The sequence below is a fragment of the Hyperolius riggenbachi genome, chromosome 4 (genome assembly GCF_040937935.1).
Source record: "Hyperolius riggenbachi isolate aHypRig1 chromosome 4, aHypRig1.pri, whole genome shotgun sequence".
NCBI lineage: Eukaryota > Metazoa > Chordata > Amphibia > Anura > Hyperoliidae > Hyperolius > Hyperolius riggenbachi.
The window spans coordinates 72,624,626-72,630,625 of record NC_090649.1 but is presented as its reverse complement, the minus strand read 5'-3'; the positions used below and the strand labels follow the sequence as shown (position 1 = coordinate 72,630,625).

Sequence of the window (6,000 nt, the reverse complement as noted above, 5' to 3'; positions counted from 1 at the left end):
CCTTTATCAACTTCAAATAGCCACAAATACTTGTCAAAAACATTAAGTATCACGTCTCTTATCTACCTGTTTGATGAGTTATCAGTGACTAATTGCCCAAAGAGTTCTTGCGTATTTAACAATGTTAAACAAAAAATGTCAACCTTACATAAATAACTCAATATGACAAATGAATACACCCATTGACAATGAAAGCAGTTTTTGTTCTACTTCTGTTAGGAAATTTTACAACATAAGGTCCGACTGGATGTAATGTCAGGGTTGTTAATCCATACCGTTAGATTTTCCCAGATCTGACTAATGTTGGCTACATTTCAGTTACTATCCTTGTGCAGAAGTACACCATGATTTTGCAACTATGGATTCATTTGCATTTGTGGACAATACTGTCTAATGGTTTACGCTTTTCTTAATGTTTCAGACAATTTTATTCCAGGTTGGCATCCTGGAGATCATGGTAAAGTGCTGTGCTCATCAGATCAACTTGGGTTAAAAACGCACAATAAAGAGCTAGTGCACAGAGACCTAAAGCCCGATAACATCCTTATGGACAAGCTGTGCTACCATGTAAAGCTGAGTGACAGTCAACCCAGCTGGCTGGGACACCAGTCCCACCTTTTCATGTCCCCCAAAATCTGTGAACTGCAACATGATGAGCGAATAGTCCTTGGTTCTTTTGTGGATGTGTGGGCCTTTGGCAATCTTTTATACAAACATTATCCTGACTGGTTGTGTTCCGTGGGAAAGATCTCTGGTTGGCAACCTGTATTTTGAAGACTTTAATGTGGCAAGCTCATGCAGGGATAATGCCACCACCTGAAAGCTGGCAGAGATTCAGCAGACCAGCTCTGCAAATGTTTGACCTGCTCCTCAGAAAGGACCTCACCAGAGGACCGGTGGGAGTGGTTACCACCTTTGTGGACTTTGCCTGGGCTGCCAAAAATATCCTCCAAGGAGATGATTGGAGTTGTGAAAAAGGTAGAGGATGTGGCTGGCATGGTGCACTATGCTGGGCAAGTGGTAGTATTAGAAGAACATGGGAGTATGTTGTAGAATGCTGGAGACAGATTGGGTCATTAGGAACCAATCTGATTCTGACTCCACAATCAACACAGTGCTGCTTCTAGCAGACAATGTCACTGTGGATATGGACTTAAGGGGCTGCAGCAGTCACAATAAAGAAAAAAAAAATATAGAAAATCCTTGTGGTATATTTGCCTGGGATTCCTATATAGTCCTATAGTGGCAGCATAGCGATCCCCTGCAAACACATTTACCTTTGTCCCCGGGCCAACAGGAAATCTCAGTAGTAAGTTCAGTTTTGCTGGGGGTATATGTTCTGCTGCAATTACCAATGGGTAAACACTTTAGTTTAACAGCAATTAAAAAAAAAAAAAAAAGTTTGGCTGTGTGTTAAGTTTCCATGGCACCACTAAATGTATTCATGTCTCTGTAGATATTGTATGAGTGTTTAAATCGATGCAACTCAGGCAAACATGGATGATTAGCTGCACAATCCATGTGGATCACTAGCCGGCCATATTTAGTAAGAGTAGAAGCCTACAGCACAGACAACAGTGGTTTTTAGATGTATTTGAAACAAATACAAGATCTTTTTATTAAGCAAGATAGTATTTAATTAGCTTTATATATTTGTTAATGGACAACTGAAGCAAGAGCGATATGAAGTTGCTGTATTTTTCTTTTAAACAATATTGGTTGCCTGGCATCCTGTTCATCATTCTAATATCAGTAGTATGACAGCTGCAGAAGATGCCAGTACAATATAAATACTAATATATTAATAAAGTAATGTCAATTTTTATGTTTGGATTAGAAGCAATACAATTTAAAAATCGTGCTTTATAGAATTTACCATTACTCAGTATGACCCCTAATTAGAACTTTTATTACAGGTACACGTTGCCTTGAAATTGGTTAAGAAAACAAAACCAGTCTGAAGGCTTTTCTTGATGAACTTGGTGTCCATGTTCCTCAGTGGTCATGATGGAATCATTTCTACTCATCCTGGCTACATGGATTCCCCAGACCATGTTGTGTTTACCCAGGAAGGGGCACCTGCTGGATCTCTGCACTCCATTCAGCCTGGGGTAAACAAAAACACACTTCTTAAAGTAGCTGACATGCCAAATGGTTCTGGGTCACCTTGAGCGGTTTGGCTTTTCCTTATACAGTGGCCATTTTTTCTCCTTTCCTTTTCAGTTACTCGGTGGTTAGAACATTGGTGTTGCCAAATCTACACCAAGATACTGAAAAGGAATAAAGTGAACCTGATGTGAGCATAAGGGCTGGTGCACACCAGAAGAGCTTTTCTGAGCGCTTTGTGATTTTAAAAGCTCCTGCTAATGTTATCCTAGGTGTGTTTTCACTGGAGTGATGTGATCTTGTAAAAATCCCCCATAGCATTGCATTAGCAAGAGCTTTTAAAATCTAGCGCTTAAAAAGCTTTGAATCAGTGTAAATCAGCCCTTATAATGGTGGCTGCTACATTTGTTTCCTTTTAAAGGGAAGGTCCAAGCAAAAAAAAAAAATGAGTTTTACTTACCTGGGGCTTCTACCAGCCCCATGCAGCCATCCTGTGCCCTCGTAGTCACTCACTGCTGCTCCAGTCCCCCGCTGGGAGCTTTCTGACCTCGGAGGTCAGAGCCGAATTGCGTACATTTTTACACATTCCCGCTAGTGCAGGAACATTAACGCATACATTTTTACGCGTTAGTGGTGCAACGCGTAAATTTTTGTTCCTGCACTAGCTGGAATGCGTAAAAATGTATGCAATGTGGCCCTGACCTCCGAGGTCAGAAAGCTGCCAGCGGGGGACTGGAGCAGCAGTGAGTGACTACAAGGGCACAGGATGGCTACATGGGGCTGGTAGAAGCCCCAGGTAAGTAAAACTCATTTTTTTTTTTTGCTTGAACCTTCCCTTTAAGCTATACCAGTTGCCTGGCTGTCCTGCTGATCTCCTGCCTCTAATACTGTCAGCCAAAGACCCTGAACAAGCATGCAGCAGATCAGGCATTTCTGACATTCAGCAGATCTGACAAGATTAGCTGTATTCTCTCTCGTGTGATTCAGACACTACTGCAGCCAATCAGCAGGGCTGCCAGGCAACTGGTATTTTACACAAATATGGAAGCGTCCATATCACAATCAGGTTCACTTTAACCTTTATGTACTTCAATTATCCACAAATATATTTCATAAACCATTATTAACACTACATGTCGCTTATCTACCTGGTTCATGAGTTATTGACTATTCTATTGCCTAAAGCGTTCTTACATATTGAATACGCTAAGAAAAATGTAAATACCCCTTGGAAATGAAAGAAGTTATACTTCTACTTGGAAATTTTCAAATATAAGGTCTGTGACTGGATGTAATGCCAGGATTGTTAATCCATACTGCCAGCTTTTCCCAGTTATGACTAGTGTTAGCTACATTTCAGTTACTATCCTGGTTCAGAACTGACCATGGATTTAGCAACTATGGCTTTGGGTAGATTGGTGGACAGTACAATGTGTATAAAAAAAGTTGATTAGTTTTATTTTCCAGGTCTGTATCCCAGAGATCGTGGTAAAGCTCATCAGATCAGTGAGGACTTGGAGTACATACATAGCAAAGGGCTGGTGCACAGAGACCTAAAGCCTGATAACATGCTCCTTATGGACAAGCTGTGCTACCATGTAAAGCTAACCCAGCTCACCCATGTTCCCGGTCAATATTTTCATGTCTCCAGAAATCTGAACTGCAACCTGATGCGAATAGTCCTTGGTTCTTTTGTGGATAGGCAGGCCTTTGGCATTCTTATGTTATGACTGGTTGTGTTCCCTGGGCAAGGCCTCAGGTTACCAACCCATAATTTGAAAACTTAGCATGGCAAGCTCATGCAGGGATGATTGCACCTCCTGAAAGCTGGCAGAGATTCAGCAGACCAGATCTAGAAATATTTGATGTGCTCCTCAGAAGGACCTTGCCAACAGAGGACCAGTGGGAGTGGTTACCCCTTTCTTCGACTTTGCATGGACTGCAGAAAAGTCACCCAAGAGGACATTGCAGTGGTGGAAACAGAATAGGATGTGGCTGGCAACGTGCATTATGGACAAGTGACAGACACCAGTCCCACCTATGTACCCAGTCAATCCTTTCATGTCCCCGGAGCTCTTAACTTCAACCTGATGAGCGAATAGTCCTTGGTTCTTTCGTGGACGTCTGGGCCTTTGGCCTTTTTATACATTATCCTGATGGGTTATGATTTTCAAGGCGAATTCCTCTGGTTGCTGACCCATGTTTTTTTTAGACTTCATAATGTGGCAAGCTCATACAGGGATGATTTCACCACCTGAAATCTAGCAAAGACTCAGCGGACCAGCTCTGGAAATATTTGACATACTCCGAAACTACCTCAGAGGACCAGTGGGATTGGTTACCTCTTTCTTGGACTTTGCCTGGACTGCTGAAAATGTCTCCCCCCCCCCCCCCCAAAAAAAAGGACATTGTAGGTAGAGAAGGAAGAGGACATGGCTGGCATGGTGCACTATGCTGGGCAAGTGGTTGTATTAGAAGGAGAACATTAATGTATTGTGGAGAATGATGGAGAAAGGGTGCATCATTGTGAGCCAATCTGATCTTGACTTCACAAACCGTTCTGCTTTTAACGGACAATGCCACTGTTGGAGGCTGCAGCAGTCACATAGCCAAGACATTTACTTATTTATTAATTATGTTTACTTTATTTTGTTGACACTTTTCTAGTCTTTTACATTAGTCAATATCCCACCCTGTATTAATCAATCATGTTGTATACAGTATACCTCAAACCAAGGTCAGGTGTGTGCAGATTGGTGATGGTAGGAATGAGCGAAATGGTCCCTGGCAGTTTTGCAAGCATTTCTCAAATTCGTTTTTCAAAACTGGTGTGTTGAATTCAAACATCTTCAAGGATGTCCATATCTTTCCAGTGGGAATTAGTAACAGGCAAGCTTCCTGTAGTGCAGTTCCCTGAATGGCAGATGCAATTGGAAGTGTTCACCTGTTGAACCACCACACAAAAAATGTACCCATCACAGCTCAGCCTCCTGATCCTTGTAAGCACCACCTCACCCATACCCTCATCAGTCACTCACCTTGTAAGGGAAATAGGCTGATGACAATGCAAGGGTAGCAGGGAGTGCTGACTTGGGGGAACATTTGTAGGAAAGTAACTCAGCCAGAGGGCTCCTCTTCCACACTGCCTATCCATCTCTGTGCTCTCTCTGCACTGGCAGTGACATTTGTGTGAGGTGGGTGAGCAGGCAGGGGAATGGGCAGAGAGGTGCCAGTGGGGATCAGGAGCCATTGTTCCTCAATCCACCTGCCTTATGCACTGAACTGGCTATGATAGCATTTGGCCTTCTCTCCTGATTGACACAGTAGTAACCATTACAATTGCTTTGGGCTCCACCCACCTGCTTATGCATTATAGCGCCCACGCCTATTGTGGTTGTCCTGCACCCCACTATAGACACTTTCCATGCAGGTGGACACAGGAGCAGCCCTTGGTATTCTTTCCTGCCACTGTATGCCCTATACTTCCCACCCTTACTGCGTTGGGTCTGCACCCTCATTACATACACTGACCACGCAGTGCTCAAACAAAACAAGCAGAGTGAGGATGTTAAAAGTAGTGTCTTTGTTCATGTGTTACTATGCACGCCCACTGTACTTTTAGGGGGTTGCTGCTTGCTGTACCACTGTTTGTAAAACAGATGTCCCTCACGGTAACAGTAAAAAAGGGCGCAGGAGGCTAGTGGACAAATCGGGCGCCACCATTCACTCCTATAATAATATCGTTTAATGGGCGCCGAACAGGAAAAAAGGGCGCCCGAGAATAATAACGTTTTCCAATGGCGCCTTGAAGATTTTTCATGTTTTATAACTGCTTGTGATGATTTACGTTTCTTATTTCAATAAAACATTTTAAATGTTATCCCTTACTGTTTG

The 6,000-nt window shown here is 42.8% G+C and overlaps 1 pseudogene; it reads left to right on the top strand.

Annotated features, from left to right (window-relative positions):
• The first annotated feature begins 806 nt into the window (after positions 1–806).
• The window catches only part of LOC137504673 (serine/threonine-protein kinase SBK1-like), a 43,969-nt pseudogene continuing 38,775 nt past the window's right edge, over positions 807–6,000 (top strand).